This window comes from Hyperolius riggenbachi, chromosome 3 (assembly GCF_040937935.1).
Source record: "Hyperolius riggenbachi isolate aHypRig1 chromosome 3, aHypRig1.pri, whole genome shotgun sequence".
NCBI lineage: Eukaryota > Metazoa > Chordata > Amphibia > Anura > Hyperoliidae > Hyperolius > Hyperolius riggenbachi.
Window position 1 is genome coordinate 222,297,314 of NC_090648.1, and position 26,065 is coordinate 222,323,378.

Genomic DNA, 26,065 nt, shown 5'->3' on the forward strand with positions numbered 1-26,065 from the left:
ACATGGCATAAAAGAGCTGGCGTCTGTGAGAGGGCCTGCCTGCCCTGTAATGGAGAATCATCCACTGCCGTAACAAAAATTTGCCTGTCTAAAGGAATCAGGGGTATCTCCCATTTTTTAACAAAATCAGCATCAATGAAATTAGCCTCAGATCCCGAGTCTATAAATGCCTGAGTAGACAAAGCTTGGTCTTTCCAGGCAATAGAACAAGGGAGCAATAAATGTTTATCAGGTAGAGGTAGAACTGGCTCGCCTAGGGTAGTACCTCTAGCTACCCCTAGGCGGCAGAGTTTTCCGCCTTCTTATGGCAGTTCTGAACTAAATGACCCTTTTCAGCACAGTAAAGGCAGAGGCCCTCTTTACTTCTCCGGGTTTTCTCCAGCTCAGATAGTCTGGAATGACCGATCTGCATCGGTTCATCCAGAGTAGGAGCAGGTGGAGAAAAGGAGTAAGGAACAGTTTTGACAGCGTGTTTTCCCCGGGTTTGCTTCTGATACCGGATGCGGCGATCACTTAGGCTCTGGGTGGCCGAGCATTAAATCAGAAACTGCATCGGACAACCCGGTTAAAAAGCAATCTAGCAAGGCAAACTGTCCCCACCTGGCTGACACTGACCACCTTCTGAATTCAGCGGCATAGTTTTCTACAGTATTATGCCCTTGCCTGAGGATCTTAAGTTTCCTCTCTGCAGTCACAGTGATATCTGGATCGTCGTAAATAATGGCCATAGCTTTAAAAAATTCCTGAACGGATGATAAAGCCTCGTGACCACTAGGGAGACTGTAAGCCCATGACTGTGATCTGCAAAATCACCAATAATACAAATATAGCAACACTAAGGAATGATCGTGACCTTAGTCACACTTTATTGCACTGTGTGTAGTGATTGGTGCAAACAGTAAGTACTGATAGGTTTAACAAGACCTCACCAGAGGAGCTGGAAGGTACTAACAGTACGGAGCCCCTCACCAGAGACAAGGGCTCCCTGGTGAGAGTAGAGAGGTCAGTCCAATCGATTCGGCAACAGACAGGCAGATCAGGTACAATTGCAGAAGGCAGAGACAGAACGATATACAGGCAAGGTTGGCAACAAGATCAGATGGGCAAAGGTACAGATTCAGGAGACAGAGACAGAACGGTATTCAGGCAGGGTTGGCAACAAGATCAGATGTGCAAAGGTACAGAATCACTGAGAGTAAGAGTAGTCAGAATGAGCCAGAGTCAAACACAGATAATAAACAGTATAATGCACAATCCTAAAGCTGTGTGAAATCCCCGGTTTCCTCCCGGATCAAAGCACACTGGATCTAACTAAGGTCTGAGCGCTAACACTAAGTGATCGCAACAGCAGACGAGGGACAACTGAACTCCAGCTCCTTATATGCTGGAGATGTCCCAGGGCATCCGCCAACAGGCTCAGCCAATCCGGAATCTCGCTGGAGTCAGCTGACCGGCAAGTTAGCTGACTCCCCTCTTAGCAGCATAAAGGTCCTGCCGCTGGGCGCGCGCACTCGTAGCTCTTGCCCTGTATGCGGCCGAAGGACCTGGCCGCAAACTACCATGCGACAGGACGGCGGGGACCACCGCCACCTGAGATGCGGAAGCGGCGGTCATGCCACTCTCCGCCGCAGCGGTGTCCCCGCCGACTGTTACACATACACATAGTTCAGGGTATATACTGTAAAAGGGCCTCCCTGCATAAGGTGATTTATGCAGAGCAAACCCAGTGTATATAATGTGTGCACACTGACCTTGGAATCTGATGAATATATACACAAGAGATATATATAACACAAAATGCAGGATACAAAGAGCAAGCAAGCGGAAGGTCAAGTTTAACCAGGAGATCAAACAATACCAGTAATCACTTAGGCAAAGAATCATCAATATAAAGTTCTTCAGTAAAAATGGTTAAGCGCTCTTCTCTGCCTGTTCCTTCTTAGACACAGCAAATATGTCATATAATGAAAAAGCCCCCCCTTCGGGGAGAGACTCACCAGACTTCTAGGCCTCCAAGGCCAATGCTCGCATTCGGGGTATTGGCCACCCCGCAGCCTCTCTGGCAGTCCTCTCTTGGCTATTCCCAGTCTGTGTAAGCAAAAAGCGGATTCCACATCGCGTAAAAGCGTACCAGTTTATTTTTAAAAAATTTAAAAACAGATCAGTGGTGTATAACCACTCATTGGGTCAGAAAACTTCATCAAAAATGAAAAAACACAGCCAGCCCCTTGTTTTACAAGCTACCTGATTCCAGGTACAGGGGTATGCAGAGATGAGATGCACTAAGCTGGTGACAAGGCGCACGCCTCTGTCATTTAGCGTCCCTCTCCGCAATAGCTTACTGGCTAGTGCTCTAAAAGATACCGAGCCTGCTGCACACAGACAATCCCGCCGCGTCCAGCGAGCGTCGTGCGCTGTGACGTCACTCCGTGGCTCCGCCCAACGTTTCGTTGCCCTAGCAACTCCTCAGGGGCTACGGAGGCACGGAGAGTGACGTCCTTTATCCTCTATTCTGCGAGCTATGCACCTGCGTTCCATAATCAAGCTCATAGCTAGATCCTATTCCGAACTGATTGGAGGCCAAGGACATTATACATGTGGTTACTGCCTGCTATTGTGTTTTTTACTTAGAATTTAGCACATGTAATATGAATGTTTGATGAATGTTTGATTCATTATCTTTTATATAAAACATTTTTTAGAGGTGACCTATATAACATCTGACTCAGCATATGAGCGCAGTATCAGGGTGCTGTAATTGTTGTGAAAGAATCATCAATATTACAAGCACAAGGTCATACACGGGAGGACTACAGACAGGGGCGTAACTAGAAATCACTGGGCCCCCCTGCGAATATTTGGATGGGCCCCCCCCCCCATAGGTGCCAAATAATCATAATGGGGCAGCGTTTCACTGTAAATTAATTGTAAAGTGGGCAGCATTTTACCAGACAATCGTAATGTGGGCCAGAAAATCGTAATGTGGGCAGAGTTCACCAGAAAATCGTAATGTGGGCCTTTAGAAAATCATGTTGGCAGAGTTCACCAGAAAATCGTAATGTGGGCAGAGTTCACCAGAAAATCGTAATGTGGGCACCAGTCACTAGAAAATCGTAACGTGAGCAGCAGTCACCAGAAAATTGTAACGTGGACAGCATTCACCAGACAATCGTAATGTGGGCAGCGTTCACCAGAATATCGTAATGTGGGACAGAAAATCGTAATGTGGGCAGAGTTCACCAGAAAATCGTAATGTGGGCAGCGTTCACCAGAAAATTGTAACATGGACAGCATTCACCAGACAATCGTAACGTGGGCAGTGTTCACCAGAAAATCGTAATGTGGGCCAGAAAATCGTAATGTGGGCAGAGTTCACCAGAAAATCGCAATGTGGGCAGCAGTCACCAGAATATCGTAATGTGGGCAGCAGTCACCAGAATATCGTAATGTGGGCAGCAGTCACCAGAAAATCCTAATGTGGGCAGCAGTCAGTCACCAGAATATCATAATGTGGGCAGCACACACCAGAAAATCCTAATGTGGGCAGCAGTCACCAGAAAATCGCAATGTGGGCAGCAGTCACCAGAATATCGTAATGTGGGCAGCAGTCACCAGAATATCGTAATGTGGGCAGCAGTCACCAGAAAATCCTAATGTGGGCAGCAGTCAGTCACCAGAATATCATAATGTGGGCAGCACACACCAGAAAATCCTAATGTGGGCAGCAGTCACCAGAAAATCCTTATGTGGGCAGCAGTCACCAGAAAATCGCAATGTGGGCAGCAGTCACCAGAAAATCCTTATGTGGGCAGCAGTCACCAGAAAATCGCAATGTGGGCAGCAGTCACCAGAAAATCGAAATGTGGGCAGCAGTCACCAGAAAATCGCAATGTGGGCAGCAGACACCAGAAAATCATAATGTGGGCAGCAGACACCTGAAAATCCTACTGTGGGCAGCAGTCACCAGAAAATCGCAATGTGGGCAGCAGTGACCAGAAAATCGCAATGTGGGCAGCAGACACCTGAAAATCGCAATATGGGCAGCAGACACCTGAAAATCGTAATGTGGGCCAGAAAATCGTAATGTGGGCAGAGTTCACCAGAAAATCGCAATGTGGGCAGCAGTCACCAGAATATCGTAATGTGGGCAGCAGTCACCAGAATATCGTAATGTGGGCAGCAGTCACCAGAAAATCCTAATGTGGGCAGCAGTCAGTCACCAGAATATCATAATGTGGGCAGCACACACCAGAAAATCCTAATGTGGGCAGCAGTCACCAGAAAATCGCAATGTGGGCAGCAGTCACCAGAATATCGTAATGTGGGCAGCAGTCACCAGAATATCGTAATGTGGGCAGCAGTCACCAGAAAATCCTAATGTGGGCAGCAGTCAGTCACCAGAATATCATAATGTGGGCAGCACACACCAGAAAATCCTAATGTGGGCAGCAGTCACCAGAAAATCCTTATGTGGGCAGCAGTCACCAGAAAATCGCAATGTGGGCAGCAGTCACCAGAAAATCCTTATGTGGGCAGCAGTCACCAGAAAATCGCAATGTGGGCAGCAGTCACCAGAAAATCGAAATGTGGGCAGCAGTCACCAGAAAATCGCAATGTGGGCAGCAGACACCAGAAAATCATAATGTGGGCAGCAGACACCTGAAAATCCTACTGTGGGCAGCAGTCACCAGAAAATCGCAATGTGGGCAGCAGTGACCAGAAAATCGCAATGTGGGCAGCAGACACCTGAAAATCGCAATATGGGCAGCAGACACCTGAAAATCGTAATGTGGGCAGCAGACACCTGAAAATCGTAATGTGGGCAGCAGACACCTGAAAATCGTAATGTGGGCAGCAGACACTTGAAAATCGCAATGTGGGCAGCAGTGACCAGAAAATCGCAATGTGGGCAGCAGACACCAGAAAATCCTAATGTGGGCAGCAGTCAGTCACCAGAATATCATAATGTGGGCAGCACACACCAGAAAATCCTAATGTGGGCAGCAGTCACCAGAAAATCCTTATGTGGGCAGCAGTCACCAGAAAATCGCAATGTGGGCAGCAGTCACCAGAAAATCCTTATGTGGGCAGCAGTCACCAGAAAATCGCAATGTGGGCAGCAGTCACCAGAAAATCGCAATGTGGGCAGCAGTCACCAGAAAATCGAAATGTGGGCAGCAGTCACCAGAAAATCGCAATGTGGGCAGCAGACACCAGAAAATCATAATGTGGGCAGCAGACACCTGAAAATCCTACTGTGGGCAGCAGTCACCAGAAAATCGCAATGTGGGCAGCAGTGACCAGAAAATCGCAATGTGGGCAGCAGACACCTGAAAATTGCAATATGGGCAGCAGACACCTGAAAATCGTAATGTGGGCAGCAGACACCTGAAAATCGTAATGTGGGCAGCAGACACCTGAAAATCGTAATGTGGGCAGCAGACACCTGAAAATCGCAATGTGGGCAGCAGTGACCAGAAAATCGCAATGTGGGCAGCAGACACCAGAAAATCCTAATGTGGGCAGCAGTCAGTCACCAGAATATCATAATGTGGGCAGCACACACCAGAAAATCCTAATGTGGGCAGCAGTCACCAGAAAATCCTTATGTGGGCAGCAGTCACCAGAAAATCGCAATGTGGGCAGCAGTCACCAGAAAATCCTTATGTGGGCAGCAGTCACCAGAAAATCGCAATATGGGCAGCAGTCACCAGAAAATCGCAATGTGGGCAGCAGTCACCAGAAAATCGAAATGTGGGCAGCAGTCACCAGAAAATCGCAATGTGGGCAGCAGACACCAGAAAATCATAATGTGGGCAGCAGACACCTGAAAATCCTACTGTGGGCAGCAGTCACCAGAAAATCGCAATGTGGGCAGCAGTGACCAGAAAATCGCAATGTGGGCAGCAGACACCTGAAAATCGCAATATGGGCAGCAGACACCTGAAAATCGTAATGTGGGCAGCAGACACCTGAAAATCGTAATGTGGGCAGCAGACACCTGAAAATCGTAATGTGGGCAGCAGACACCTGAAAATCGCAATGTGGGCAGCAGTGACCAGAAAATCGCAATGTGGGCAGCAGACACCAGAAAATCATAATGTGGGCAGCAGACACCTGAAAATCCTACTGTGGGCAGCAGTGACCAGAAAATCGCAATGTGGGCAGCAGACACCAGAAAATCATAATGTGGGCAGCAGACACCAGAAAATCGTAATGTGGGCAGCAGGCACCTGAAAATCGTAATGTGGGCAGCAGACACCAGAAAATCATAATATGGGCAGCAGACACCTGAAAATCGTAATGTGGGCAGCAGACACCAGAAAATCGCAATGTGGGCAGCAGTGACCAGAAAATCACAATGAGGGCAGCAGTGACCAGAAAATCGCAATGTGGGCAGCAGACACCTGAAAATCGTAATGTGGGCAGCAGACACCAGAAAATCGCAATGTGGGCAGCAGACACCAGAAAATCGCAATGTGGGCATCAGTGACCAGAAAATCGCAATGTGGGCAGCAGACACCTGAAAATCGTAATGTGGGCAGCAGTGACCAGAAAATCGCAATGTGGGCAGCAGACACCAGAAAATCGCAATGTGGGCAGCAGTGACCAGAAAATTGCAATGTGGGCAGCAGACACCTGAAAATCGCAATGTGGGCAGCAGTCACCAGAAAATCGCAATGTGGGCAGCAGTCACCAGAAAATCGCAATGTGGGCAGCAGACACCTGAAAATCGTAATGTGGGCAGCAGACACCTGAATATCGTAATGTGGGCAGCAGTGACCAGAAAATCGCAATGTGGGCAGCAGTGACCAGAAAATCGTAATGTGGGCAGCAGTGGCCAGAAAATCGCAATGTGGGCAGCAGACACCAGAAAATCGCAATGTGGGCAGTAGACACCTGAAAATCGTAATGTGGGCAGCAGACACCAGAAAATCACAATGTGGGCAGCAGACACCTGAAAATCACAATGTAGGCAGCAGACACTAGAAAAAAAAATGCACCTGTGAAAAAAAAACAATTCACTTACCTGACAGAAGTCTTCTCCTCTCCCGGCATCTGGCTCGCAGCTCCCCGAGTCCTCCTGCAGCACATCTCCCGCGCTGACAGGCAGAGTGCAGGGCTCCGGCAAGATGGCTGCCGAAGCCCTGTACTGGAGACACAAATAGTCTCCAGTGTAGGGCTTCTTCGGCGGCCATCTTGCCGTAGCCCTGCTCTACCTGCCGGAGACTATGCAGGCTGCTGGAGCGAATGAACTGGCGCAGCGTCTATTAGACGCTGCGGCCAGTTGAGCACCTTGCTGGGGGGTCCAGAGCAGCGCTCCTCCCACGCACAGTGAGCGGGCCCCAGAGCAGCCCCGGGCCCCCCTGCAGCTGAGGGGGTCGCATCCCCGGTAGGTACGCCGGTGACTACAGAGCATAGGGATACAGGATAGCTAGGAACTTCTCCAGGAACAAGGAACTTGGAACAGGATGGCTAGAACAAGAGGAACAATGAGCTAGCAACAGGTGAATGTTCAGGTGTGTCTTAAATACCATGCTGGGAGATCATGTGACAGTCCAGACCTCCTCCTAGCAACAGTCTGTGGAGAAATACCATTCCTGGAGAAGTGAGCTCTCTGCTGGTGGGCAGAGAGAAGTTCATGCTGCCAAATCCCTGAGTAGAACGATGACATTTGCTGGTGAAACAAAGGTAGTTCATTCATGACATCACCAGCAGATGCAGATTGTGACATTACCCCTCCCTCAAGGAGCGGCCTCAGGACGCTCCACTTGATCAGGCACTCATGTCCACCTGGGTCCCAGAAAACACTGGGCAAAAAGGCTGGCAGTAGATTTGTTGAGTACCCGAACAGACCAGGCAGCAGACTGGAGTTGATCAGGTAAACCCACCAGCAAGATGTCACCAAACTAGAAGAAATCAGGCAAGAGAGCAAGCTGAGAGGTAGGCTGGAGAACACCAGGCAAAGCAGGCAACTGAAAGCCAACAGAAAAAGCAGCAGGCCGTCAGAGGCCTCTGTGGTGAGACAGAGGTGCCTGGCTCTTCTACTGACCCCATATGCTAGTGCTCCGTTGTTATTGCCTGATGAAGCAGGATTAATCCTGAGAAATGTTTTGCATTGGCCCCGGGAGTATGTAAATAAACCTGTTGTATTTGACAAATACATTGGCAATTTTCGTATCTGCTTGGAGGAGGTAAGTCCACCACTGCCTCCTCGCATTTTAAACTTTTTAGATTCTTTTATCCTTTTGGCACCTCTGTATCCATACTACGCAAGACTATACATACCCATGTTTATACCATCATGTCACATGTCATGTTAGGTACTGTTCTAGCTTTTTTCCATCCCACATAATTCAGGGTATTCCTATCAGTTTATGAGACCACAAAATTGCTCTAAAGAGAGTGCCTTAAAGACTGAGCATTATGTGGTGAAACAAAAGTTATCCAGAGAGGACAACTGGAAGAAGTAAGAGTAAGGTGGACAGTGTACACATAGATCACGTACTGTGGGATAAGGAGAGGTGATCCCCAAAACCAGCTATAGTGCAGCCTGTGTTTGTATAATACAAATGATTCTAACGTTTTTACCTGTTTTTGAAGCTACTTTACAAATAGGAAAGAAAGTCTGAAAGTCACTTGGCCTCAGAAATATGACATTTATGTTCTTTTGAAGTATGCCACCTAAGTCCTCGTAAATATGTAAAATATGGCATTTATATTCATAATTTCTCTTTTGCTCTCATGATCTTATGATGTATGGGATACTGTTGGCTAACCCAACATCGGGGATTAGTCACATCTATAAAGGTACAATAGAGGTAGTGTAACGGTTGGGTGTCGAAACTCAGATGTCTGATTATTTGGTGATCTGCAGAATCACCAATAATGCAGACGCTATACCTGATTATGTGTGATCTGCAGAATCACCAATAATATGAGTATCGCAACACAAAGAGCTGAGTGTGTAGTGATTGGTGCAACCGTAACTTTAATAGTTTTGTGAGACCTCACCAGAGGGGCTGGTGAGGTACTTTCGGTACACTGACCGTGTAATAGGGTTCAAGCTCCAGCAAGCTGGAGATACAATACTAAAGAGACTGAATCTCCCAAGGAGCGGGTGATTCAGAGTGTACTGCAGCCGAGTGATCACCTGTGGAGCGGGTGACTCAGACTGTACTGCAGCCTAGGAGCAGGAGATACAAACAGTACTGCACCAAGGATCGCCTGAGAAGCAGGTGATTCAGACTGTACTGCAGCCTAGGAGCAGAAACGCAAACAGCACTACACTAAAGAATAACTTTCACCAGAGGAGCTGGTGAAGCTAGCACCTCACCAGTGGCGAGGGCCCACTGGTGAGTTTAGAATGGTCTGACAGGCAAGGTTCGGCAACAGAGAGGAAAGTATCGGTACAGAATCGTGAGGCAGGAGAGTAATCGGTAATCAGGCAGAGGTTCAGCAACAGAGAGGTAAGTATCTGTACAGAATCGTGAGGCAAGAGGGTAATCGGTAATCAGGCAGAGTTTCAGCAACAGAGAGACAGATAGGCAGAAGTACAAAATCAGGAAGCAAGATCAGAGTCAGGGTTTAGCCAAGAGTCATACACAGGTAATCAGAACAATATAACAATATCCTAGTCTAGGTGTGAAGTCCTTGATATCAACATCTGGGATCTAGTCTAAGGTCTGAGCGCTAACACACGAGGTATTCACGACAGCAGACAGCGCCAGACTGAAGCCCGGAGGCTTAAGAAGCAGAGAAGACCTCACTGGCACGCCCCCCTGCGCACAGCCAATCCTGGGCGCCGTGAGTCTCCTTTGTGATCAGCTGACCAGCAGGTCAGCTGATCGGCTTCCTCCCCGCATAAAGGTCCCGTCTGTGCGCGCGCCCGCGCGAGACGGTGACCTCCCTCTTAACCGAACGTTCCGTCCTCGGTGTCCTAGACGCCGGGAGGACGGGTGGCAGCATGGAGGCAGCTGCAGCGGCGCTGTTCGCCGCAGCTGCCCCGTTCATGACAGGTAGCACCATGATGTTGTATATCACAATCGGTTTTTGATTTGTGCTTTTTGTATTACTCAGATTTGGCTTAGTGAGCCTTTTGCCTTGATAAGGGGACACAATGTAGTCCTGAAATGTTGGATTCATAAGTTACATCTAATAAAGCAATAATACTAAGGAGACGCTGGTATTTTTTAAGCACACATACAGTATATATGTAATGCTGGGGGGTCATATTTTCTGACCAGCAAGCGCAACAAGGCTAAGTAGCTGGATAATGGAAGAGGCTCCACAGATGGACACAGGAGTAATAAACAAGGGAGCAAGATTGAACAGAGCAACTGCAGCTCTGGGCCACCTATCAGGCTAGATGCTATGTGATACAATACACAACAGACGTAGTCGGTAACAGGCTTGGGTCATATATGTTAATTCAGATGTCAGTCGTATTGGAAGGATTAGGCAGATTCGTAGTCGAGAGGCAGGCAAAGGTCGGTACACAATACAATATTACAATAATACAATACTGACTGACTAGAGTGCATATATATTGTGCTGATGCGCAATATATGAAATGTAGCTCTCAAATAACTCACCAGCTAAAGCACAAGTAATGACAATTAACAAGACAGACAACGGACAGACAGACGGAATGCTCAGCCAATCTAGTCGCTGTTTCAGCGACGGCGACATTCACACTGAGGTAGACAAGACTAACAGGTAGGAGCGAACTAATGGCAACCGCTGCTATAGTTCGTCCTCAAGAACAAGGCTAGAAGGAATACTACCAGTCACCAACGTGGTGCTGGCAGAATCTAACTATCAGGATCAGAAGGACTTCACTGACCCCCGCAGGTCAGCAAACGTGCAGTAGACTTGACAACACAGAGCAAGGCATTATACATTTACAATAACAACTTTCACAGCATAGACCCAACGACAACTCAGAGAGCTGAACGCTATGTTGGGCGGGGTCCAAAATGGGAGGCAGACTTTTATGCTGGCATCAGCCAATGGATGCAAGCATGCAAATTTCCACACAGCTGAATGGTAATCACTCAAGCCTGAGCTGACTTGATTACCATTTGCTAGCTGGATGTGAATGCAAAGGACTCCCATAAGAAATACATGCAGTATTATGTAACAACATGCATGCAGGAAGTCCAGGGCTATCTGGCCACAGCTTAGCTGCAACGAGCTATTGGTGGAATGATGACAGCATCCTGCAAATGACAATGAGACTTATTGCGAATGCACAACCGAATGCAAGCAGATAAGAACTGTCCGTTTGCAGCTCCACTGCAACGGACAGAATACGCTACAGGAGGGATCCTTACAATATATTAACTACATCCACACAAAGCAGGTTGCAATATAACCCCCACTGGGTATAAGGAAACTACTATTTGCATGCATCACCTTAAATAAAAGCATGTGCATGCAAAAAGCCAGATAAAAATTCCGGAATCCAGAAATGGCAGACACATAATAGGAGAATGTATACATACACACATAATAAAAGCTAAAAACGATTCCATCCTTCTCCTCCTGGAATACTCCTCTGCCTTCAACACCATCGACCATCCCCTCCATCTCCAAACCATACACTCAATTGGTATCCGTGACCCAGCCTTGACATGGTTCTTTTCCTACCTCCCTGACCGCGTCTTCCAAACCTCCCTTAACAGATCCTCTTCCCTCTCTACCCCCCTCGCTGTTGGAGTGTCACAGCGCTCTGTCCATGGCTCCCTACTCTTCTCCCTCTACACCTCCTCCCTTGGCAAACTCTTCTCAATTGGCCTCAAATACCACCTCTACGCTGATGACACCCAAATCTAACTACACATCTCTGATCCCTTACCCCGCACTCTGGATAAAATCTCCACTTGTCTTTCTGCCATCTCCAACTGGATAGCCAACAGATTTTTAAAACTCAATCTGGAAAAGACTGAACTGATGATCTCCCAACCCTGTTCATCGATCCCTCTCCGACACTTCCATTGCCATCAACAACACGTCCATCCGCCCTGTCCTTTAAACCCGCTGCCACTCTCAACTCAGCACTCTCCTTCATCCCCCACAACGTCTCCAGGTCCTGCCACTTCCATCTCCACAACACAGCCAAAATCCACTCCTACCTAACCCTGGCACAGAAGAACTCCTGGTGCATGGCTTGGTCACAACTGGACTACTGCTGCTCCTCTGCAGCTGCCCCTCTTGCAAGGTCCTTTATTGGCTCCCTGTCCCCGTCAGGATGACATTTAAACTGCTCTTTCTGGCATACAAATCCATCCACCATGCCTTCCTTTCATGCATTTCGGATCTCGTCCAGTGATTCTCCCCAATCCACTCTCTTTGCTCCTCCAACACTCTACAACTGTCCACTCCGCATATCATTTGCTCAGTTGCAATGTTCCAGGACTTTTCCAGAGCAGTCCCTACTCTATGGAACCACTTCTCTTCTCATCAGAGTCACCACCTCTTTCAACTTATTCAAACAGGCCTTAAATACGTATCTGCTCACCATTGCTTACCCACCATTCATAAAAAAAAAACTGATGTGATAAACAATTGTATTCTCCTACTCCTAAAAAATGGCTTTTTTAGATATCCCATGGTTTTATTTTGTATTTTAACATTTAAAAAGTAGAATTAATGTTTTTATTGTCTCTGCTCGATGGCTATTAAGTGTTCCCAAGTTAAAATACAAGAACTACTGACCTTTTTATATATTCTCTGCAGTCAGGATTTGTATTCTGCAAGGAAAAATGTTATGGCTGTAATTTGCTTATCAGTGAGGTTTACTATAATCTGACAAGGTACTGACAAGAGAGAAGCTGTCACATGCCTGCCTGAAAATTAACTGTTTCAGGGAGCAAAATAAAAAAAGAAAAACAGCCTGGTTATGAAAATGTTTTGCACTGCACATGCACATGTTTATCTAATAACGTCACATGTCGCCTTGGGTTCTGTTGGTCAGTGAAGACACCCATTACATTAAAGGACCAATGACCAGTCATCATTTACTTAAAAAAAATTGTGGTGGCTTCGGAGTTCCACCTGTATAGCTTTTACTTAAGACAACTGACAGCAGATCATGTGACCTTGTGGCCACACTTGCTATAGGCTGGAAAATCATGACAGCCACACTTGTCTTGCAGATGGGTCCTTAGGTTGTGGGGCTCACCAGATACAGAGGTGAAAGGGATCTGTGGGGCCCCATGATTTCTAGTTATGCCACTTACCAGTGAAATAGCATTAGGCTTTCAATTTTAAATTATCATAGCTAAGGAGTTAAAACCTGAGAATAAGATGTAGTTAAAACTACTGGAGTTTCTGCTGAAAATGTGTAAATCAGCAACTGAGAAGAGGATGTCAAAAGTACATAAAGTGTTTAAAGCTGTGGAAGGTGTTTTGATACCTAAATGCATCGAACAGTGAGTTATGTTCTGACGGAAACTGTAAGTCAGCTCAAGTACATATTTTTTCACATAAGCTTTTACACAGAAGAGAGAAAGCATCTAGTAAATTATAAGAAATGTGAAGCAGGAAGCTTTCAGACTAAAGCAACAAGCGCTTGCTGCAATATTTGTCTTCAAATCTTTGTGATTTAAAACTTCAGGACTTGAAAACCATATTTACAGCCTCAAAGCTTAAATTAAAGGACTGATGTTTAAAATAGATGTGTGCACATACATATAAGAAGTCCATTTCTCCCAGAATAAATTGAGCTATGAATTATTTTTATGATATGTTGCCGTCACTTACAGTAGGTAGTAAACATCTGACAGAACTGACAGGTTTTGGACTAGTTAATTTCCTCATGGGAAAGAGTTTCCTTTATTCTTAAAAAAACACTCCCTGGAAGGGATCTATACAAAGATGCAGGCTGCCCCCCTACCTGTTTGCATACTATTTTGGCAGTTGTATTGAGCAACTGCCACTCAGGAATGGTTTTCAAAAAGAAAACCCTGTGAATACCCCATGAGGAGATGGACTGGTCCAAAACCTGTCAGTTCTGTCAGAATTCTACTATCTACCGTAAGTGACAGAAACAGAGGAGAAAAGTAATTTATAGCTCATTTTACCCTGAGCTATGCATACATACAAATGTACAGTTTTACAATTGTTCACAATTGTGGTTTTCTAAGAAGGGCATTTAAGTAAATGAGCAGTGCATGCTTCTCTGCAGGACTTGGGACAAGCAAGTGTCTAACATCTGCAGCTAAGGAAATATTTATTTTGTTGGATTATTTTCATGTGAATGCTTGTACCTGTGACAGAGATAATTGGCTTCATTATACATCCGAGCAGGTTAATTAGAGAAAAGTAGCTGTGTCACCACTAAACATAAAATTCAGTTTAATATGGCTGCCCACTTTCCCCTTCATTTGCTCCGGCCATCTGTCACTCAGATCTTTCCAACATCACATCATACGTCTTCATCTACATCAGCTTTCTCTCTATTGCCCTTGTGTTGCTGGAAATCCTATCTGTCAAGTAATTATCCCATAAATCTTCGCATTGATTTTACTGCCATCAGCTTGGGGCCAGCCGAAATCCCATTACCGTGCGGCGATGTTACTGCAGTCTAACAATAAAAGTCATGCTAAGGCAGAGCATCGCTCACGCAAGCGTCATGGGAGCACTGTATCCACTCAAGTGTTATTTCTGATGTGAGCGCATCTCACTCCACATTGACCGTGAATGTGGACTATGAAAGCGATTAACCTAATATATGATAATACAAATATGATGACAATTATATATTCACAATTATATAAAGTGAGAAATTAATGAGGTATATAAACTACCCAAAATTTTGGGGAGAAACTAGCTATAGTGGTCTATAAAATAATCGTTACTTTTCAGCATTTAGTAGACTGCTTTTTTATGTGGTCTGTTTAAGGAGACCTTGTATCTACTACTACTAGTACTACTACTACTACTAAAGTTATATCTGTCAAGAATTGAAAAGAACGGGACTGAACTGCATTAAAATGTTTTAAAGGCAACAGTTCCACAAAGGACCGGATCTTGGGCGGCAACTGACCACGGGACGGCTGCACATGGAAAAAGAGATGTTGCATATGAAATGGGAGGCTGCAAATAGGAAACAACACTTGACAGAGAAGAGCTGCTGCCCAAGAAAACTGCACGAAACAACAATGGGCAGCTGAACATGGATTTTACACATGGGAGGGGGTTCCAAATGGAATGGGAGGGTGGCTATCACACATGGAAGGGGATCCACAATAGGGATGGCCCTGTCTAGGAGAACTCATGGAGAAGCATGTGATCAGTTTGATCAGCTGATAGATTTGTAAGGCTCTGATTTGCACGTCATGATCATGATCAATCAGGAAGTCATCACAGCAAATCAGAACCTTATAAATCTATCAGCTGACCAAACTGATCACATGCTTCTCCATGAGTTCTCCCAGGCAGGGCCATCCCTAATCCACAAGAAAAGTGGCCTAGGCGTGGGAAAAGTATGAATCTGGACTTGCTCTTAGCACTGATACTAGTCCAAGCAGTGCTAGTATGCACAAGTGTAAATTTCAAACAGCAATGGGCTTCCTTGTGGGAGGTTTTTGCCCTGTACTATAACAAACTCTAGAGCTATACTTATATTATATATCCCTTATATTCTGCTGGTGCTGTCCTGTTAGCGTAATTAAAAATATCACTGAATACCTTATTTTCCACTGCCTGCAGAGTCTGTATGGCTACTCTTGCTTGTGATCACGGACTGTTGGGCATGGTTCAAACATCCTGACATGCCCCTCCCTAAAGGTCCATATAATCAGGTGAGAATATGGTGCCTGTCCTTCAGCTCCTGAAAATGGCTGAAGCAAGGAGAACCCAACTGGTCTTGTAACCAATACAAACAAACAGAAACTAGACAATTATAGCTATGGGGGAGCTCCTGCAGAAGGTGGGAGGACTTATTTATTTACTATTTTTTGCAGTTTTATATTTACATAGTTTTGCAGTTTTCCATGATATACACTTAAAGGAATCATATTGCAAAACATATTTCTTCTAAACAAATTGATTTATTTTTGAAACAAGTACAAGTGGTATATTTCACATGAATTGTGATGGGGGCTGAAAGATGGATTAACCTGTAAGTTTATAATTTGGTTTTTTTTTTATGGAATGTTTATTATTTTTTTTTAAGGAATGGGCATTTTTTTTTTTTCTCTGCCAGTTTTTTTTTTTTTTTTTTTTTTTTTTTTAGTGTTGCCTGCATCCTTATTTTCAAAATCTCCTTCCCTCCTATTTGGCTGCAGTGGTGTTTGAATAACACTAAAAACAAGCATGCAGCTAATCTTGTCAGATCTGCCAATAATGTCAGAAACACCTGATCTGTTTCATGCTTGTTCAGGGACTATGGCTAAAAATATTAGAGGCAGATTTGAGGCCATCCCAGAATTTTTTTTGCTTTAGTTACCGCTGATTGGCACTGTACATGGTTACAAAATTTGTTATCAACCAGTATTCTCAAGTCCTTCTCCAAGTCTGATGTTTCCAGCTGTATGACATTTATTTTCCATGATGCACTACCATTGGTAAGTCCATGGTGCATAAGTTTACAGTTATCAATGTAAAATTTCATTTAGCGTCATTAAAGAGACTCTGAAGCGAGAATAAATCTCGGTTCAGAGCTCATAGTTAGCAGGGGCATGTGTGCCCCTGCTAAAATGCCGCTATCCCGCAGCTAAACGGGGGTCCCTTACCCCCCAAAATCCCCTCTGTGCAGCCGGGGATCTCTTCCTGATTGAGGCAGGGCTAACTGCCGCAGCCCTGCCCCACGCGCGTCTGTCAGTGCGTATCTCCGCCTCTCCCCCGCCCCTCAGTCTTCCTTCACTGAGAGGGGCGACGATGCGCCGCTGATAGACGCGCTAAGAGGCAGGGCTGTAGCCGTTAGCCCTGCCTCTAGGAGCAGCAAAATCTACGACCAATTTAGTCATTGATTTTGCGGGGGAGGGGTTTGGGGGTGAAGGGACCCCCATTTAGCCGCGGGATAGCGGCGTTTTAGCAGGGGCATACATGCCCCTGCTAACTATGAGCTCTGAAGCGAGAATTATTCTCGCTTCAGTGTCTCTTTAAGTTTGCAGTGAGTAGTAGAACTATAACTAATGCTGGCTTCAGTCAGTGTGACTGTGTAAATCTTGAAAGGAATATTAAGAGTTTTTTAAAAATTTTCTTAAAATTGTTTGGTAAATAAATTAATTAAAAAGTACTTTTATTGCGAAAATACATAATTAAATATCATAAACAATATGCTGGCTTTGACTGGCAAGCTTGGTTGTTATACTTATCGGTCTTGGGGTCTAGTGCCGGCCTCTCAGGACTACGCCCCGGTAGACCTTCGGGAGCAGCGTGGACGCCATCCTTCAGCTGTGGCAGTGCGTACACCCTCTAAGGAGCGCGCGTCTCTCCCACTCAGTTGTAGCCGCAGGAGGGGGCAGGACTACAGAACTGGCGTGAAGGCCAGGGTATTTAAATTCTGGCCAATCACTGCTCAGTGCTGTTCCGTCTGATCAGCAGTGACGTGTTCCACACTGTCGCTTTGTCACAGCATTCAGTCCAGTTCTGTCCTGTCAATTCAGTTCTGTCCAGTCAGTTCAGTCTATTCCAGTCAGTCATGTCAGTTCAGTCCTGTCCAGTACGTCCTGTCAGTTTAGTCTGTTACAGTCAGTCCAGTCCATTCCAGTCAGTTCAGTCCTGTCCAATTAGACCTATCAGTTCATGAGTTGATTCCTGTCACTTGCCAATCGCATCACTGGTCAGTCCTGTCAATATCATCCATTCTTGTCACTTGCCAATCACGTCATCAGTCAGTCCTGTCAGTATCATCCATTTATGTTACTTGCCAATCTCGTCATCAGTCATTCCTGTCAGTATTATCCATTTATGTTACTTGCCAATCCCGTCATCAGTCATTCCTGTCAGAATCATCCATTACTGTTACTTACCAATCCTGTCATCAGTCAGTCCTGCCAGTCTCATTCATTCCTGTCTTGTGGTAGCCCCGTCATCAGCCAGTCCTGTCAGTATCATTCAGTCCAGTCACCTGTCAGTTCAGCCTTTAGGCTGCTTACACACCAAGACGTTACAGGCGCACGTTAGTGCGCCTGTAACGCTCCCCCAACGCACAGCAATGTAACACAAGTGGGCTGTTCACACAGCCCACGTTGCGTTACATGTAATGCTGCACGTTCGGTGCAAAGTGCAGCATGCTACGGCGTTGGAGCGGCTATAGCCGCGTTAGACTGTTTGCACATGCGCAGTGGGGGGTGGAGAGGAGGCGGGGAGAGCCAGCTACAGTAGCCGCGCACATGGCTACTTAATATTCACTGCACTGGCGGCAGCTGATTGGCCGGCGGGACCACGTGATGCGGAGTGTCTCGCTCCGCATCACGTGGTCCCGCTGGCCAATCAGCGCCACTCTGGGAGACATTATAGGAATCGAGCCGCCGAACGCGGCTCACTCTACCGTCGGCTTTTGCAGCACCATACGTTGTGTTAGGTGCACGTTATGCGACCTTAACGTGGCACCTAACACAACGTCTTGGTGTGCAAGAAGCCTTTATCAGTTTTCTCAGCTGTCAGGCTGATCATCAGTCAAACCTGTCCTGTCACATGAGTCCGGCCTGTTCCTCTAGTCCGCTCTCCTTCCCTTATGGCAAGGTTCCCCCCTCCTGTTCTTCTCATCACTGGTGGGGCAGCCCTAGGGATCGTGACCTGATGGGCACCAGGCAGAAAAGTAGTCTGTCACCTGCTAGGGTTGACAGCCCATCATCCCTTGTGGGAAGCATTGGTAAAGACTTACGCTCACTTACACCCCAAACTCTGGAGGTGCCCGCACCAATCACTGGTGCTGAGATCAACAGGACCTTGACATTGGAACACTCAAGAAATGCCCTTTTTACTGCTGTATTGTAAATATAAGACAAGCAGTGTAGCAAAAGTATAAGAGAACACCATAGAGAACAGTAGGCACTGACAGTCACAGCCTGTGTATTTTGCTCTTGTAATGTTACAGACTTCATTGTTGCAATAGTAAAACTACATTCTCGTCACTCAAGAAATACCAGGTGGAGGTGCAGGTGAAAGACAAGAAAAGAAGGAAAGGTTTTTTTGTTGTATTTCAGGTTTCTAGTGACTTATTTGTGTTAAACACAGGACATAAATAATACAAATATGCTGAAAACACTGTCCATAAGAAATTATGTGTTCTCTGTTACTATAAATCTTTATTGGAATTAACTGGAGTGACAAAAAGTGCACGGCAGCTAAGTCTTAAAGAAAATATAACATACGATTATGCAAAATTAACTTCTATTCAACGATGATGTATCTCTGGACACTGGTGATTTGAAAGTCTTTGTGTAGGCAACATGATTAATTCATCACAAAATAAACAATAATCCAGATGTCAGTCCTGGCTCTTATGATAGCAAAGAACATGTGGTGACTGCAAGAAGGGATTTATTATGAGCTGCAAGAAGTTCCTAATTCAGACTATGAGATAGCATAAATCCCCCTGTATATATACTGTATATAAATCTCTATTAATGGCTACTTGTAGATGTTATATTTCACTAGAGGCATTATAGCATATACAGTGTGTGTCAGCTCAACTGTAAACTACTTGAAGTTTAACAACTTTCTTTGTGTTCTACAAATAACTAACGCAACAGGAGGATGTTGGCAGAAGGGTTTTTTTTGGTCACTGTGCTCTTAAAGGAAACCTGAAGTGAGAGGCATGTGGTGACAGCCATATTTGTTTCCTTTTAACAATACTAGTTGACTGGCAGTCCTGTTGACCTCTTGGGCTGGAGTAAATAACACACCTGAAAGAAGCATGTGGCTAATCTGGTCACACTTGGATCGGGACATCTGATCGGTATGCTTGTTTAGCGTCTATGGCTAGAATTATTAGAGACAGATGATCAGCAGAACAGCCTGCAATTTGCTTAACGACCGCCTAACGCCAATAGGCGTTGGCGGGTCGTTAGTGGTATAGCATGGAAACCTTTCCATGCCAGTTCACGGAGGGTGTCTCCGTGAACAGCCGGAGAGCCGCCGATCGCGGCTCGCCGGCAAAATGTAAACACATGGGGAAGAAATCCCCGCTGTTTACATCATACGGCGCTGCTGCGCAGCAGCGCCGTGACGTAGATCGGCGATCCCCGGCATCTGATAGGCAGAAGCCTATCCTATCAGGCGCAGAACGGATATCTGTCCTGCGCTGCTCAGAGGGTAAGGGAGAGGGAAGGAAAGCCGGGGAGGGCGGAAAGCGCTACGGAGGGGGGCTTTGAAGAGCCCCCCTAGAAAGTGCGGGTAGCCGGCGGTGATCAGACCCCCCCAGCGGGACATCCCCCTAGTGAGGAATAAAGGGGGGAAGTCGGATCGCCCTGGCTATTTCCTGATCGGTGCTGCGGGCTGGAGAGTCCACGCAGCACCGATCAGAAGAAAATCCCCTGGTCCTTAAGTGGTTAAAAGGAAATGAATATGTCAGCCTCAATATGCCTTTCACTGCTTTAAGGAAGACCTCTAAGCAGTCCCATACGTAAAAGACTGATAAAGGAAGTGGCCAGTGTTTGGGGAATCAGGTAAATGTGATTCATTTGATATCAGCAAATCTAAGAGTTTTTACTTAAAGGGAACCTGATATGAAATAAGTCTCAGGTTTTATACTTACCTGGGGCTTCTTTCAGTACCCTTGAGGCCGCTTGGTCCCTCGCCGTCTCCCCAGGTCGCTCCTGTCCTCTGCTGAACAGCCCGGTACTTTTGCCGAGCCTCCCCATCATGCACCAGCGTGGCCAGGTGCGTTCTGCACCTGCACACGATCTACTGTGTAGGCGCAGAATGCTTCCAGCTATAGGAGTGCGACTGCAGCGCATGCAGCTGGGCAGCACATGTGGGATGATGCGCGACTCAGCCTGAGTACTGGGCTATCCAGCAGGGGACAGGAGTGGCCCAGGGAGAAAGCGAGGGATCAAGAGGCGCTGGAGGAAAGCCCCAGGTAAGTATAAAACCTTAGACTTATTTTGCCTCAGGTACACGGTTTAATAACAGTAACATGTTACATAGCTAGATAGTTGAAAATAAAACATCCATCCATATAGTTCAACCAGAAAATATGAATAACTAGTGGCCTTTGCCCGTTTTTAGGTCCATCACCGCTGCCAGCGCACACTCGCCCGTCCGCCGTAAGCACACGCCTGCTTACCGCGTGCACACACGTCTGCCCGGCCGGCCCCTAACTGTCCTGCTCCCTGTCCAAAGGGTGTCCCTGCGGCATACACACAGTAGCGCAAATGCAGACACACACACACACACAGACACGGGACACAGAGGTTATATTATAGAGGATTGCTGTCTGTACAATGGCACTCAGAAGAAACTGTAGAGAGGAATTCAGTTTTAATGCCAGCATATGTAATAACAGCCATTTACAAATGAACATAGCAATACCAAATACATAGCAATACCTTAGCAATTATCCAGACAATTGTCTAAACACAGTTTATAGCCTATTGTCACTGCCTAGTTCATTTTGTCATTTGCACTTAAAGGGAACCGCATTTTTAAAAATAATGGAGCAAATACTTACTTAAGGAGAGGGAAGGCTCTGGGTCGTACAGAGCCTTCACTCTCCTCTCTCAGTGCTCTCTATCCTGTGCTGGCTCCCCCCATTTTATTCCCCCGTCAAAAGGGTATTTGGAAGTCTTCGGGAGCCCTGTCCTCCCAAAGACGTGTGGTTCTATACTGCACAGGCGTGAGCGTGCAAGAGAGCGTGCTTGCGCAGGCGCAGTACAGGGTCGCCCTTCTTCAGGAGCACTTGGGCTCCCTGAAGACTTCTGAAGCCTCCTACGGCCAAATAAAGCAGTATTTGACTAATTTAGTCAAATACTGCAAACGGGCGAGCCAGCACTGGAACGAGGGGACCAGGAGAGGAGCGAGAAGGCACTATAGGACCTAGAGCCTTTCCTCTCCTTGGGTAAGTATCTATCTCATTTTATTAAATCCGGTTCCCATTCACTTTAAAAACCAGGAAAAATGATTTATGAACAAAATCTCTGACCTACATTTTTATTTTTCATAATGGAAATCTAAGTAGGTCAAAAATGAGGGTGGGCTCAGCTGCTCTGTCTGGATATATTTCCGTAGAGTCCGGTGGACGTGGCAGTAGCAGAGCGGCCGCAGGGCATGTCCCTCCCACAGAACACAGCAACTGAGGTCATTTTGGACATTTGCTGTAACTGATAAACAGAGAAAGACAAAAAGCTGTGAACATGTAATCTTATCCTGGATTTTCTTACACACAGTAATACATTAAATCTTCTATTTAATTATGACAAGAATTTATGCTGAAGATGAAACTGAACAGAAATTGCAAAGTCACTAATGATTCCGCTAGTTACTTTACAAAACAACAACAACAACAATAACAGATCATTTTAACCCATATCTTCAAATTACTGTATATGAATTTAAAGGACAACTGAATTGCGAAGACTACGGAGGCTGCCATACTTCTTTTCTTTTAAACAATACCAGTTGCCTGGCAGCCCTGCTGATCTATTTGGCTGTAGAAGTGTCTGAATAAGACCAGGAAAAGCATGCAGCTAATCTTGTCAGTTCAGACAATAATGTCAGAAACACCTGATCTGCTGCATGCTTGTTCAGGGTCTATGGCTAAAAAGATTAGAGGCAGAAGATCAGCAGGACTGCCATGCAACTGGTATTGCTTAAAAGGAAATACAGCGAAGAAAGAGGGGTTCACTGCTGCACTGCAATCTGTCAGAGACAGTGCTGGACCCTGGGTTGCCCAGTCCAATTGATGTGTACAGTAGTAAGAGAAGGTCCGCAACAATATCTCTTCTTGTGCTCAATATTTATTCAGGACATATCCTCAAATCAGTAAAGAGTACATGCTGACATGTTTCGGGCCAAACTTGCCCTTATTCATAGCTTAAAAGGAAATAGGTATGGCAGCCTCCATATCCCTTTCGCTTAAGTTGTCCTTATATGCCCCATACTTTACTGCACCCTCACATATGCCCCAGATTTACTGCACCCTCACAGTCTTTGCTAACTGTTAACTGCCCCTCTCTAATGACCCAAAGTATATACCAGTTTTTTTAGGAATGTGACATATTATCTTGAGCAAAAAGCTGAACAATTGGGAATAAAGAGGGACAACAAACAGGGTGAGAAGCAGTGGTGTCGCTAAGAAACTGTGGCCCCCAGTGCAAGTTTTACATTGGGACCCCCCAAGCACTCTATGCATAACAATTGATAAATTGCACCAAAACCAATCAGGGACAACCACAGTATCAGAGGTGCAAGAAGAAGATGAGGAACACCTTGGTAATGATCAATACTATTCAAAGCATCTATAGAAGTGATTATTATCAGCACAGTATCAATAAAAAGCTAATGCTGTGGTTGAGGGTGGGCCTATTGGGGCCCCTCTGGCCCAAGAGCCCCGAGGGGTCACAACCTCTGCACCCCGTTGCTATGCCACTGGTGAGAAGAATAAAGTGTGTGCATATTTTTTCTAAGTAAAAAAAACAGCATGAGGGCCTAATAGCATATAATACTTGCTCAGCACAAAAGAGGCAGGAATGAGGAAAGAGTCAGAAGAGATTCAGTGAATGTATGGCCCCTCCCCCACTTCCTTAACCAGTTTAGCATTCAAAGGACCACTCCAGCGAAAACAAATCGGACAGAACCGACATGTTTTGGACTAGTCTATCTCCGCATGGGGGATTCTCAGAGTTTTCTTTGTTTTCATAAGCATTTTCTGAACAGCAGTGTAACTGACTAATAGTGTGCAAGTGATTAGGAAGGCTGACTGGTATCTTACTATTTTGGCAGTTAAAATGCCATTCAGTAAATGCTTTTGAAAACAAAGAAAATGCTGAGAAACCCCCGTGAGGAGATGAACTAGTTCAAAACTGTAATAGATTGCGGAAAAGCCGCCGCGCGGACTGGCAGCGAGGCGGCTGGTTCCGCATTCAGCTCAGCGGTTTGCACGTGGTGGCATGCGTCTGATGTGGCTGAGCCTTCTAGTGCACACAGATTGAGGAATACGCGCGCGCACGCGGAGAGGCGGAACCTTTATGACAAACGGAGAGGGATCAGCTGGTTGGTCAGCTGATCTCAGAGCGGGCAGCTATTGGTTGATCAGCGCTGGGTGGCGCCAGGGAGCGCCGCTCTATATATAGTTATTGCTGGTCAGTCTCAAGTTGTCTGCCGTTGCGAACACTTATGTGAAAGCACTCAGACCATAGTCAGATCCCACAGTGTGTTAGAACCAGGAGGACCTGGAGATTCACACTGAGCCAGATTACTACTGTGTTACTATTGTGTTATACTTCAGACTAGTTCCAGGGTGTTGAGACCTTGGACCTCACACCCAAGACTAGGGACACTGTGTTACTACTGTGTTATACTTCAGACTAGTTCCAGGGTGCTGAGACCACGGACCTCACACCCAAGACTAGGGACACTGTGTTACTATTGTGTTATACTTCAGACTAGTTCCAGGGTGTTGAGATCACGGACCTCACACCCAAGACTAGGGACACTGTGTTATATTGTGTTATACTTCAGACTAGTTCCAGGGTGTCGAGACCACGGACCTCACACCCAAGACTAGGCCTTATTTGTTACCTGTTATGACCATTTGCTCTGTTGACCTCGCTCTTGCTTTCTGATTCGGTACCTCAGCATATCTGCCTTCCTGTTGCCAAACTCTGAGCTGTCCCCGGTTACTGAATCAGTCTACTGTCTCTGTACTTTATCTGCCCGTGTGTTGCTGACCTAGCCTGCCCCACCTTGCGAGCCATCACTCTCTCTAGAGAGATTAGCCTTCACTGCTACCTGTGACGCCCACCTTCCAGGGGTCAGTTAGCCACGAGGCCTTCCTGCTATTCAGCCTGGGGCTCCATCCCCTTGGAAGTCTCAGGCTGCTGGAAGGTCTTCACACTTCCCAGAGGGAGGTATTCCTCATACTGCCAAGGGCCTCCTGCTCCTCGGGTGGTCCTACTCAAAGTCATTACTGTTGCACCAAACACTCACACAATATAGGTGTCCAGAGGTTAGTCATATCTGTATTATTGGTGATTCTGCAAGTCATCAATAATCAGGTATACATCTGTATTCTTGGTTATTCTGCAGATCACCAATAATCAGATTCTCTCTGTGTGCTGACACCGATCGTTACAAAAACCTGTTGGTTCTGTCAGATTTTAACTGCTTACTTTTTTTTGCTGGAGTGGTCCATGAAGGGTGACTTTCAAGGAGGGTTCTTGCTTCCATGGGAGCTTGTACAGAGCACTTAAAAGGACACTGTAGGGGGGTCAGGGGAAAATGGGTTGAAGTTACCCGGGGCTTCTAATGGTCCCCCACAGACATCCTGTGCCTGCGCAGCCAGCCACTCCTCAATGCTCCGGCCCCGCCTCTGGTTCACTTCTGGAATTTCAGACTTTAAAGTCTGAAAACCACTTTGCCTGTGTTGCCGTGTCCTCACTCCCGCTGATGGCACCAGGAGCGTACTGCGCAGGCCCAGTATGGTCTGTGCCTGCGCCGTGCGCTCCTGGTGATATCAGGGGAAGCGAGGACATGGCAACGCAGGAGCAGTGGTTTTCAGACTTTAAAGTCTGAAATGCCAGAAGTGAACCGGAGGCGGGGCCGGAGCATCGGTGAGTGGCTGTGCGGGCACAGGATGCCTGATGGGGACCATTAGAAGCCCTGGGTAACTTCAACTCATTTTCCCCCGACCACCCTACAGTGTCCCTTTAAGCCCTACTCCTCTAAATTTCCAATAACTCACTTCCACATTGGCACTGGTCATGATCCATGTGAATGGAATGGTTTGCTTCTCTCTTGCAAAGCACCACCCTCCATGTTGATAGGCATAGGGTGATGGTGATTAATGTATAAAGAGAACACCACACTCACTAGGTTTTCTCCTGCTTGACACCAGGCCCTATGTCTGAATATGTAGGTATATGTTTCTAGTTAGCAAACAGGAAGT

The 26,065-nt window shown here is 46.2% G+C and overlaps 1 protein-coding gene and 1 long non-coding RNA gene across 3 annotated transcripts in view; one reads left to right on the forward strand and one right to left on the reverse strand.

Moving 5' to 3' along the window:
- Positions 1-26,065, forward strand: part of CRABP1 (cellular retinoic acid binding protein 1) — a 120,819-nt gene that overhangs the window by 29,612 nt on the left and 65,142 nt on the right. The gene's annotated exons all lie outside the window — the stretch shown is intronic.
- LOC137561319 (uncharacterized) overlaps positions 22,029-26,065 on the reverse strand; it is a 41,521-nt gene continuing 37,484 nt past the window's right edge. Inside the window, exon 3 of the long non-coding RNA XR_011029966.1 lies at positions 22,029-22,280. This is a non-coding gene — a long non-coding RNA (uncharacterized lncRNA). The remainder of the gene's footprint in view (positions 22,281-26,065) is intronic.